Below are 13,422 nucleotides of genomic sequence, written 5' to 3' on the forward strand. Positions count from 1 at the left end.
TTCTTATGAGTTTGTTTCCCTTCCTCACTGGGCTTCTCAGTTACACAACATTTGTTTCTTGAGGTTTGAAAGAAGTTATGATTTCTTCGAAAATTATATAGCTCTTATTTCTTCATTTACTTAGCCTGCAGTTATAATTAATATATTAGGTACTTCAGTTTATTCACATATTTCTTTACTTCTATTCATATCTGCTGTATTTATTTTCATTGCATAACTTATTAGTAAATTATTATCAGTAAATTATATCGTTCCAGTTCACCAGTTCTGTATCCATAGGGTTCAAATGCTAAATAGATCCATTGAATTGGTGTTTAGTTACACTTTTTTCATGTCTATATGTCCTGTTATTTGTTTTTCCAATGCAGCTTTTCAAAATTTAGAGTATATGCCTTCTTTATGAAAAATTATTCATTTTATCATCAGCATTGCCATATTCTGCTTTGTTCTGGCCATTGAGTGAATGTATTTCTATTTATTTTGTTCTTTGAGGATTATTTTCTTATGTGGTTTTAAAATTTATATTTTACTTAATTTTTAGTAGATTCATTTTACTTTTGAAATTGAGTTTTTTTTTTCTTTTTTTTTTTTTTTTTTCCTGTTAGGGGATCCCTTTATTTTTTTTTTTTTGTGCAGGGTCTCACTACACAGCCCAGACTCGTAGTGATCCTCCTGATTTCTGCCTCCCTAGTGCTGGGATTACAGGTGTGCCCCACCATGCCTAGACACAATCGCTGCCTCAGCGCACCTGGGTATAAGGCCAGCACGGCATGTAGAGCCAGGGATCGAACCCTGGCCCCTGCACTTACCTAGAGAAGTGCTTAGTCCTCTGAGCTATACCACCAGCCCTATAATGTGAACTTCTGAAGTATAATATTCATATGAAAAATTTTCCAACTAGATTGCCAAAATGTCCAGAAAATAATTTAGGTTGATTTCTTGGCTTTGCGATTTCAGAACTTCATTGTCAATTCAAATATGGACTCAATATCCACAGGAATTCAGGTAATATGTTTTGTTGACTTTCTGGAGACCTTTCTTACCACCTAACACCTTGACCAACGATGGGGATTTTAATTATTCTGGCTTCCTCCTGAAAGTTATCCTATCAACTCTTTCTTCAAAGAATAGCTTTTCTAGGGCTGGACTGATTGCTCAGCAGGCTAAAACCCTTGTTTAGGCAGAGCACAGTGGCTGGGTTTGATCCCTGGCATGCCATACTGCCCCACCCCTAGCACATGCTGAGCTGGCAAATGAGATGGCCTGGTGGCCCAAGCCTGTAATCCCAGGGCTTTGGGAGGCTGAAAACAGGAGAATCACTATGAGTGAAATCTGCATAGTAAGACTCTGTAGACCCTGTACTAAATACAAAAAGAAAGAAAGAAAGAAAGAAAGAAAGAAAGAAAGAAAGAAAGAAAGAAAGAAAGAAAGAAAGAAAGAAAAACAAAAACAAAGAGTAGCTTTTCTAGGTTCTTAAAAGACTTGGATGAGATGGAGTTTTGGTTGTTTTTTTTTTTTTTAATACTGTCACTTTAACTTCAGAATCATAGTCTCATTACTATTAACCATAAAATGAGATCTGTTCCTTCTTTAATTCCTAGAAATTCATGCACTTGCTTATTTTTAATTAATAATTTCATGGACATCACTGAAGATTTATATATGAGACATAGTCCAGATACCTCAGGCATGTTTTACCCTCCCTGTCACCAAACACATATTGCAAAACTATAGCGTACAATATCAGAAGATACTTGCTTTTCATGCTTCCCACCCTGTGTGTGTGTGTGTGTGTGTGTGTGTGCACGCACGTGCGTGTGTGTATATGTGTACTTAATTCTAAACCTTTGTATCAACCACCAGGGTCAGCCTGAAGAGCAGTCCACATCCCAAGAAGCCTTGAGTTGTACTTTTGTGAGCATGCCTGCCTCATGTCCATTGATAAACTGGTCGGCCATTAATTTGTTTTTTATTTCTGAAATTTTGTTACTTCAAAAATGTAAATGGAAGCATACACTTTTAGGCTGGTAGGGCTGGTTGTTTTCATTCATATCACCCCTGGAGATGCATCTATGTCATTTTTGCCTATCAGTAGTTGTGTTGCCAACATGCCCAAGTGTGTTTAACTCTTCACCCGCTGAGGCTACGTAGGCCATTTCCAGTTTCGGACTGCTCCACTTCAGGCTTCTAGGAACAGCTGTCTTGGGATAAATGCTCAGGAAAACAGTTCCTGGATTTTATACTTGAATATTTAATTTCACAAGAAACTACCGAATTGTTTTCTAGAATACTTGTCCCATTTTATATTCTCAGCAGCAATGTATGAGTGATCTTTACTTCCTGCCTTCTCAGTAGCATTTTTTGCTACCATTGTTCTTTTCAGCTATTATAATAGATGTGTAATAGTATCTCAGTATGTTTTTAGCTTGTGTTTCCCTGATAGTGAATCTAAACATCTTTTTTCTGTTTATTTGATATGCACACAACCTTTCTATGTCCCATATGCATAACAAAATGAGTGAACCCCTATGTTCATTGATGTGCGGTATTTCAACCAATTAATTTATTTACTTTACACTGTAGAATTTTTTGGGGTTACTAAGACTCTAATCTGGGGTCTCATGCTTGCTAGGCAGGCACTGCACTACTGGACTCATCCCTAGGCCAAGACCAGTGTTTTATTTCATTTATGTATTTATGTATTTGTTTATTTATTTGCCATCTCAGCCCACCCTGGGGTGGGGCTAGAACAGCATGTGGTTCCAAGGAGCAAACCTTGGTCCCTGCACACCGGCCTAAGCAAGTGCTATAGATGGCTGAACTATCTCACCAGCCCCGGCGCTGTAGATTTTGAAGTGTTCTTTGTGTATTCAAGACACCTGTCTTTTGAAAGATCCATGCTTTTCAAATTTTCTCCTGTCCTGCAGCTTTGTCCTTTATCCTCTTCACATACACCTTTACAAACTAATATTTTTGAAAATTTTGTTGAGGTCAAATGTATGTTTTATCTTCAGCGGATTATGCTTTTAATGTTACGTTGAACTTTTCGCTGCGCTCTTGTCACAGAGAGCAGTGAGGGTTTTGTGAAGGACAGCCTTCAGTGTGGTATCTCTTTCTTGATCCCACTTCTGCAGTTAACTGCTTGCTCTTCTGCATAGTCAGACCTACCATCTTGCTCTCCCTTTCCATAATTATTTCAGGACTTTCCTTCATCTCCTGTCTTGGATGTATTATAATCTCTACAGTCTTGACTCTTTTTTCTTGTTTCATATTGCATGCATCCTGTGGGGGAAAAAGTATGCTTTTCTAAAGATACACATGAGAATGTATTTTCTCTCCACTCACATTTAACAGACACTTTGAAATTTTAAGTTAAAATTGTCTTTCAGCATTTTAATAGTATTATTCCATTATGTACTCATGGTTGTTATTGACGTGTCTAATGACAGTTTGATTGCTAAACTTTAGTATGTGACAGTTTTCTCTTATATCTGAGTTTTTGTAACATATTCTTTCATTTAAAAAATTCTTTTCTGGGCTGTGGAGATAGCTCGGTGGTCCAAGTGCCTATGTGGGAAGTGCAAGATCTGGTGTTCAGTTCCCAGTGCAACACGTTGGCTGGCTCCAAACCCTGGGCATGCTGTGTTGGCCTTCAACCTGGGCGTGGTAGCACACTCCTGTGATCCTAGTGCTGGGGAGGCTGACACAGGAGAATCACTGTAAGTCCAAGCTGCACAGTGAGACCCTGTACCAAATAAATAAATAAAAGATTATGAAAAATAATTCTATAAAATTACATGGTAGTAAATTTTGTAAGAGACTATATCTCTGCCTTTTACTGGAGGCTTTGAGTTTTAATTTCGGTCCAGGAAAATTTGTTTGATAATTATGTGTGTGTATATGTGGTTATGTGTGTATACTTTAATTATTTCTACTTCTCTATTTTGCCTATTTTGTTTTTGAGTTTCCCTTGGACTAATGCATATGCTAGGTGAGTTTTAAGACTTTAATATTTTTTACTTGATTTCTTCTTCTTCTTTGTGTGTACAGGAAATAGAACTCAGGACCTTGAACTTGCCAGGTAGGTACTTGTGCCACTGAGCTATATCCCTGGCCATTGTGTTTTCTTCTTATATGCTTTCTTGGAAATTTATTTAGTTTCATCTTTTGTCTATTTTCTTGAATGCTGCTTTTATTAATATTGAAGAACATTTTTTTGTTGTTTTGGAACTTTTTTGATATTTGGATATAGAAACCATGACTTTTCCTTTGTGACAACATTTAGGATATTGCTGGTTGCTGAAATCTTAAAAGATTTTATGTCACATGACAAGGTACTTTTCAGTAAAATTTAAAAAAACATGTTTTCTGTAGGTTTTGCAATGTTTTTTCTTTATATTTTACCTCTTCCCTATTCCTTATGATTATTATATATTTTTTAAAAATTCTTTTGATGTAGGTGCACTGAGATACACTGGAGGAAGATAGTATTTTAAGTATTTATTCTAACTTCTTACTTAAGTGAGAAATAGAGCTGGTGATTTATTGAGGATATGTGTTTGACAACTTTCAGTATATTTCATGGATATGGTTTCACTGGTATTTTCAATGACACCTAAATTTGGAAAATTTGTATTTTCTATTTTTCATTAATTTTAATGAGAAAGAAATAGCAATGAGACAGTTTCAAAACAGGTTTGTAGGACAGTTACAATAATTAATACATTGTGTATTGTCTTCATAGTAATTATTTAGAGTACAAGATGCAGACATATCTTGTCTGAAGAATATTAGTACAAATCTTTCTTCTCATTGAACTAAGAGAAAGTAGCTGCATATCTATCCTAACTATTTTGTATATACAGATATATATTTTTTCCACTATAAAATGGTCCTTTGTTTATATACCCTTTTTTGTTTTGTATTGTCAGAGATGAGTGTTCTATTGCCATTCAAATATTGTATGTGCATGAATTCAGCAAAATAACTCAATATAGTCCAATAGTCCATAACAGCAGTGGGTTATCAGTAGAACTAGCAATGTCATAAGTCATTGACTTGAGCCTTTTACAGCTCAGCATATTAATATCGGTTTACTTTTTATACCTTGTGGTTATACTTTTTTGCTGGAGCGTTAAGACCAAGATAAAGCAAGACCTATATTACAAAAAAATGTAGCTTCTGTATCTGACGAGGTCAGTCAAATTCCCTCAGGATTTACCCTGAAACCTTGTACAGCAGTTTGTAGATCTTTTTTCAGTGTCAGCCATCAAGATGAGGAAAATTTATATTTTCTTAGAAATTTTTTGTTCATTTTATTTTCCTATATATTTTCAAAACATTATGATTCATTAACTTCATCTGTAATTTTATTCTTTTTGTTTGTTTTACTTGAATTTACTTGATTTCCTTTGTTATGATTTAAAATTTAATTTTCTTGAAATTTGGATGTTGAGATTTCTTTTTACTTTGAGTCATTTGTTACTTTTTTATTTCAATATCATCCCATCTTTTCCCCTTTTACACACTGGAGAACTAGGCTGTGGTTGTCTTCCCTGTCAGTCTCAGTGACAGATCTCCTGAGGTGATTTGTGCTGGGATTAAAATGACATTGGAAGTGGATAATGAAGGTACAGCCTCTAGAATAGAGGCCTGGCTTTTGTAGTGCCTCCTCAACTCCAGTTCCCTGTTACAGATGACACCATCTCGGCTATCTGTTTCCTATGTCTGTCTAGTCCTTCGTCTTCTCTTGAGTTCCTTGGATTATCCCCACTGACACTGCTGGACCTTTTATGGGTGCTCATAGGCACAATGGCATTACCAGGACTGCAGGCAGCATGCTTCCCAACTCTGTGTTGCAGTGCCTTCTTCCATTGTCTTCACTTTTGATCTCTGTCTTCGTGGGCCAGCATCTCATTCATAGGAAACTCCTGCTTCAGATATTTAATGAGTGGAAGGATCACCCCCCGCCCCGCGCTTGTCTGCTTACACCTCGCTCAGTCAGTCAGTGACCATTTTGTTGTTTTCCCAGCTCTCTATAATACTTCCCAAATACCAAAATGGCATCCTTGAATCCTCTCTCAAAATCTTGAAGGAATGTATAGACATACGTTGCATTCTTTCTACATCCATGCAGGAAAAAAATTTGGTTGTATTTCCATATGTTTTCCTGAAATCATACTATTCCAAGCCAACTCCTTAGCTTGTCCAACTTTAATAATGTATATGCTTATGTGGATGGAAGATTCACAATAACACAATTGGTTTTAGTGAACTCCTTCAGGTCCAGCATAGATAAGCAATTTAACACTATTTCTTTCTCTATATAAAGGAGCATTATTTTGGGAGCTTTTGCTAAAACTGAGACCAAGATTATAATTTTAATGTTCTGTAACCAATTGTAAGGCTTTAAATTGACTTAAGTATATTTATAGTTATGGTATCTTATAAATAGTATTAAAAAGTAATTTCCCTGTATTCAAACACATCAGCCTGGAGGTTTGCAAGAAACAGAATTGTACTAAAAGTCCCACTGTAGAAAAAGTTGGATGTCAAAAATGATTGCTTAGGCTTCCAACCAATATTTCTAGTGGATCAAATAATCCAGATACCTGTGGACCTGAAAGCCTAGGACTAGGGAGTTCAGAGACAGAGAAGAAGGCATGGGGAGCATGGGCATGAGTGGAGAATGGAAAACCGAAAACTAAAAAAGTATTTCAGTAAGTGTTTGGTAGTAATTTGTTTTTGGTTCAGAAAATGCTTATTTTCCTCCATCTTCATTCTTTTGAGCCTTACAAAATATTTTTAGAAGACTAGAATGCCACGCTTGTGGATTTCTCAGAATGGTGGTTGGTAGCAAGTTATCTTATTTAATATGAATCTGTAAATATTCTTTTTTAACCAAGACACTTAGAATCTCATTCCACAAGTTTAAACACTGTCAAGTAATTTATACTGTGCCTTACCTTTAAGTCATAATTTGATATTCTATTTTTATCATTGTATAAAATGCATTATTACCTTTCATTTCCTTCACATTTGCATGTACAATTGATCTCCTTAAATCTAAGGAACTGTCAGGTGAGATTTTATTATTTGAGATTTATCCTATTTCACTGAGAAAATATGAATTACATTCGTTCTACTTTTGGTAATTATTTTTGGTATAACCCACTTAAGCACACAATCTTAGTCATCATTATATTATTACCAAGATTACATTTTTATTTTTCAATTTTCTGCTGATTTTCCTAACATGACAAAATAATGAAATATAGAAATTAACTCAAACACACATATATATTATAATATATATATATATATATATATATATATATTGACTTCAGGAAGTTTTGCTCGCGCTCTATCATGACTGCTTATCATCTGATAAATTAAAGTAAGCATTGAGGCCACAAGAGGCTGTTGCTATAGTTAACATAAAAGACTAATGCTACAGGTAACGAGTAGAGTTGTGTATTCCTGCATATAAATATTCTGGCACATGTTGCTTACTATGGAACCCTGAGAACCAGTGAGATAGCTCAGTGAACTAAGCACCTGCCTAGGCAAGCACAGGGACCAGGGTTCAATCCCTGGCACCAAATGAAGGACTGCCTGTGCCCCCAGGAGCACTGAGCTGGCCACCCAGACCAGTAGTGGTGGTACATGCCTGTAACCTCAGCAGTGGGGACACTCAAAACAGGAGGATCACTACAGTCTGAACTACATAGTGAAATGCTGTGCAGAATATAGATAAAAAGAAACCTGTGAGATTAGATTATACCTTAAAAAAAAGAATATTAAATCACAACTTAAATTTTATATCTTCTAGCATTTATTTATTTATTTATCTATCTATTTTGTATTTAGGGCAGGGCCTACAGGGTCTCACTGTGTAGATAAGACTCATAGTGATCCACTTGTGTTCAGCCTCCCGAGTGCTGGGATTACAGGTATGTACCACCACACCCGGTCTCAATCACCTTCTCAGCACACCTCGGGGGCAGGGCCAGCACAACATGCTAGGGATCAAACCCCCAGCCCCTGTCTGCCTAAAAAGGTGCTTTAATCCACTTAGCTATTTGCTGGCCCTCTGAAAAGCTGTTTTAATAGCTGAATTTATCACATTTTAGAATTTACTTTTATTAGTATGTATCTTAGTTTCTTTTTCATTTTTGGGTCCCTGGATACCCAAAATGGAAGCAGAAATGTTTATTTCAACTCACGGTTTATAGAGCTTTTAGTCCATAGCCAGCCCACCTTCTTTCTGTGCCTTTCTGTTACAGCCCAGTCAGGAGCCTATCAACTGGCGCCATCCATGCCCAGGGTGGAGCCTCCGTTGTCCCCACCCTTAGTTCCAGCATTCCCCCATCAGTCACAGTCACCCTAAGTGCACTGCTTTTGAAGCTTCCTACCTGCGGCCACAAGAGGCTTGGGGAGGCATCCAGCTGAAGGACATGACATACGTGTCTGCTGGGCATGTTTGCATCCTGGGCAGCACTGGTGTGTGGCTGTGACACATTTTGATTCCTCTCTTCATCCCCGTTTCCTTCTTTCCTTCTCCCCTCCCTCCTCTTTCCCTTTCCCACTGGAGAGAAATTTATCGTCTTATTTCCTATTATCTAGCTTTTATTTTGCCTTTTATTTATAATTTAGGTTTGGCATGTAAGTGACACAGTGTGATATTTAAGCCTGTATTTATTTTATTTACCTCTGTGGTCTCAAGGTGTATCCATTTTTCTACAAATGACTCAAATCAGTCTTTGTTTATGGCAGAGTACTACTCTTTTGTCCATAAATACCACATTTTAAAGTCCATTTATCATTCAAGATTTAGCTGTCATGAATTGTACTACTATAAAATAGGAATGTATGTGTCACTGTAATATGACATTTTTATGAGTTTATTGTTTTACATTTGCTGTTCAAAATGCCACGTTTTGTTTTCTTGTCTTTTCATGTTTATTTTTCCATTTCTTTCTTTATATTTTCAAACCAATATTTACTACACTATACCTTGTTTTACTATATAGACTGTCAATCTTTTATTCAAAATAAAATGATGATAAGCCAATTAGATATTTATGTTTTCCCCTATTACATATGGACAATTTCTTTTTGCTTATGAACAACAGTGATATGTGTATAAAGTTTTTTATATTCAATACCTTCTTACCTAAATTAGTTTAATCAATTTCCATTTTTCCCTTAGGCTCCACATGGTATACTCAATTTGTAATCCACAATATTATCTTTTCAAGCATTGATTATATACTTTTTTATTCCTACTATTTTAATCATAGGAAATTGTTCCTTACTTATTTCTCAACTCTATGAAATATTTGGTTGTCTATATTTTTCTGAATCATATTTAAGATATATAAATATATATTTGTTAAGTCTGTATTATCTTTTGTTTTCTTTAGGAAGTAAAATAGTGGCAATCTAAAATATTCTCTGCTTCATAGAATAGAACAACTTCGAAAAGTATTCTTTAAAGTTTTCAATTGTAAGACTATTTTCTCCTATTATTTTAATTCAAATCTTCCCCTATATTTCCTGCTTATTCATCTTTGAATATTGGTACATCTATAAAATCTGTCCCAAAATATACTAAAGCATGTTGCTTGTGGAATCCCTTGCTGCTTACCTGTAAACCCACTGTGTGCTTACTATCTACTTAATTCGTCTATTCCTGTTGGTCTTTAAGCTCTGGGATGGGAAAGATTTCTGTCTTTTCCATGGTTAACTTCTTAAACTTGCATGACCCCTAAGTTGATGGAGAACTGCATTTTTTAAAACTTGCCTTAAAGGCAATTTTTAAGAGGACAAATAAGATTTTCTCCTAGTGTCCATTTTCCATCTGAACAACTCCTGTTCTTGGTCCTATAAATAAATTTATTTCAAATTGATTGACTATAGCATCTCCTGTGTTCTTCTTCCTGTTTAGGAGAGTACCCCCTTATGATGGAGTTGTTAGAAAGCTCCAATCAGATCAGTTTTTATTTATTCTAGGAGATTTATTTAAGTGCATCAGCTCTGAAGTCCATTGGCTTGTCTCTTTTTTTTTTTTTTTTTAATGCATTTAGTACAGAGTCTACAGGGTCTAACTATGTAGATCGGACTTATAGGGATCTTCCTGTTTTTCAGCCTCCCAAGTGCTGGGATTACAGGCATGCACCACCATGCCCAGTCTCAATCACCTTCTCGTGTGCCCCAGCGGTGGGGATGGCACAGCACACTGGGATCAAACCCTGGTCCCTGTGTCTGGTTAAGCAGGTGCTTTAATCTGCAGAAATATCTGGCCGGCCATTTCCATTGGCTTGGCTTGCAATTCTAACTTCAAGTGATGTGAATGTTAAATTACTCAAGATTGCTGAAGGACTGACCACACAGTACTCTTCTGTGTCAGGAGCCAGATCTATTTGATCATTTTCCCTTGAGAAATAGACAGCATTACTTATCTTCCCTTTCCTCATCTGTGAAAGTGCATGTCACACAGTATGTCTCACGGGGGCCTGAGGAGGACTAAGGATTTGCTGGTGACTTAACTCATTGGTTTGCACATGATAGCTTCAGAAACCCAGATCCTTCATTTCACAGGTGGAAAACTAAGATGCGTGGACAGCGAGCTAGAACTAGACGTGATCCCTGGCTCCGAGGTGAGCGTTTGCTTAAAGGATTGAAGACATTAGTCTGCATTCACTTTCTACGTGATGTGTATATATGTGTTTCTGTGTATGTTTCCATTTATGAGCACAAAAAGCACCCCAAAATCTATATAGAGCATGTGCCCCATTGCTGAGGAAAAAGGAAATCCTCATATTTTTCTTGCTTCCTTCTTTTTTCTCATAAGGCACTTTCTCTTAAGGTAATTCTTTTGTCTTATTTCATAACATCTTCAAGAGAGGTATACTATTCCTTAACAAACTACAGCTCAGGTTTTAGTGGTATGTAGATTGGCTGAGCTCTAGACTGTGAGGGGTGGTGGTGTCTGCAGGGAGAGGAGAAGTCCGTCCTCCGATCTATAGCTGCCAGGCCTGTTTTGGTAATGAGGACAGTGTAGGAGCTGCCTTCAGAGACCCGAGCCCTGGGGAGCCGAGTGATGCTGTCCTTCACTGACCCAGTCCCTGTCACTCGTTGGTAGGTGAAGGCCTTGCCTCCACTGTCAGGGAACACTACTGAGGGGGTAGGTCTGGTCTCTTGATAAGGAGGCTATTTCTTTTCAGCACCCTGCAGCAGGAGCTCCTAGTATATATACACATTGAACAATGGATTCAGTGTGGCTAGAGAATTTAATTACAGATGTTGAGAATATACTCTATGGAAGGAATTGGAATCTCTTGGGGTTGGAGTAGACCATTCAACATTTTCGAACAACTCTGCCAAATAATGTTTTAAATGACTTGCGGTTCATTACTTGGGTTTTATGTCAGCAGCTTCAGGGTCACTTGAGGTCATGTAAGAGGTGAAGAATTTCAAGTCCTCTCCAGGCTTATTAAGTTAGAGTTCACATTTTAACAAATATCCACCTGAGAGGGCCTTAAAAAAAAAAGGTGGGCTTCCCATGCTCACCCCCAGGGACTGTAACTTAACTGAGATAAGGCCAAGCCGTCATGTCCTACAAAAGCTCCTCAACAGATCCTATGGCTGGCTATGCTGGTGTGGGACCTCAGATGTGGGATAACCAGCCGGTGGGTGGCATCAGAAAGTGCTGACTGCATTTGCTTCAGCCCAGAGCAACATCTGCCTGCTCCTGCATCTAGCCCAGAGAGTAGATTGGATAACTCATTATAGGGATGGCCAGCAGCAAACTCCCATAGGACCCCCTCCCGGTGCGTGAGTATTGTTTTTTGCCAGAAAGAAGACTGAATTCAGCAGCAAAGATTATCTTGTATCTGTCATGTCCTTTTGAGGATTGATACCTATTGCCTTTCAAAGGACAGAATTTTTTTTTAAAAAAAAAGGTCCCATTTTTACTGCTTTCCACTTACAAATTTGTAGTAATTCTGTTTTAGCTTGGCTATGCCTACTTTAACTTTGATATAATATACCATTTATCCCAGGAGCAATGGCACTGTCATGTATAGCCCTCACCTTCAAGACTGTCATAAATTACCCAGAGAAAAGAAATGTCACTGACTAATTGAACTTTTAGATTGCTCTATTTCACATTCAGAGTGGCAGTGGTTAGCAACACAGCTATACAACTTTGAAATTTGTAAGGTAACAGTGGATACTTGGTTGTTCTGTCATTATGAGGATTTAGTCTCAGAAAAACACAGCCTAGAGTCCTCCTAAGGTAAGACAAAAATGCTTCTGTATTTCATAATACACAGTTCAGGAAAACTTCATTTCTTTTCTCCTAGAAACAGATTCTTTCTTTCTATAAATTCCTATTGCAACTCTTGGTGGTATACTTTTATTTAATAGCTCGTAATGGAATGACTTGCAATATTACTTTCAAATTCTTAGGTTTCACTTTTATTGTAATTTTTACATGTCTATATTGGTAGTTTCCTAAGTAGATTATAAGCTCAATAAAGACAGGAAAAGGCTCATATTTATTGGTACTTTCATGATACACAGACTTATTTAAAAAAATACATCAGAATGTAAAATTTCATTTCTGGACTACTTAGCTTTTATTTTTCCACCATGAGAATTTTCCCTTTTTTGTTGTATATACACCTACACAAACTTTTAAAGATAATTATCGTGTATGCTGTCCCATACATAATGACCACATTTTGACACTTGTATTTAGCTGTTAAACATGCGTGGACATCTGTGTTTCTGCTGCAGTAGGAAATGCTGTCTTTTAAATACTCCAAGGTGAGTGTGGAGGACGTCACATTTTCAAGAACCACACACATTCCTAGCCCCCACCCTCTTCTCATCTCCCCTGTAACACTGAAGCTGTGTTATTTAAAGGGATGAAAAGTACCTATGAGTTTGTTCTTAAAGAAGTAGTTTGCTCCGGGGTAGAATAGATTCAGATTGCAATCAGGTCAAATAATGTTCCTTCTTTTTTTCTTGAGTCATAAATATGCCACTGCATATATTTAGTTCTCAGAATATCTCTGAATAGATGACAGGAAGTTTTTACATGCTAAGTTTCCAAGGAGTTCTTTTGGAAGGGCTAGGGGCATTTATCTTATCTTTCCTTAACTTATTTTATGTCATCTTTAAGGTATTCATAGACCATTGGTAAAGGTTTCATTCTACTATCATATAATGTAAAGTGATTTAGCAAGATTTTACAGAACAATTGTTGGCTTTGAAGGAAAAGAGAAAGCCTGAAAGAATCAGATTACCCAAAGGCAAGAATTTAGAAGCAGCGTTGAATGTCCATGTATGCATGACTAATAGATATCTTTGTGGCTGATGTATATATGAATCTATGGTGGAGAGAAAAAATGA

Source organism: Octodon degus, unplaced genomic scaffold, assembly GCF_000260255.1.
Source record: "Octodon degus isolate 3935 unplaced genomic scaffold, OctDeg1.0 scaffold00099, whole genome shotgun sequence".
In the NCBI taxonomy this organism is placed as follows: domain Eukaryota; kingdom Metazoa; phylum Chordata; class Mammalia; order Rodentia; family Octodontidae; genus Octodon; species Octodon degus.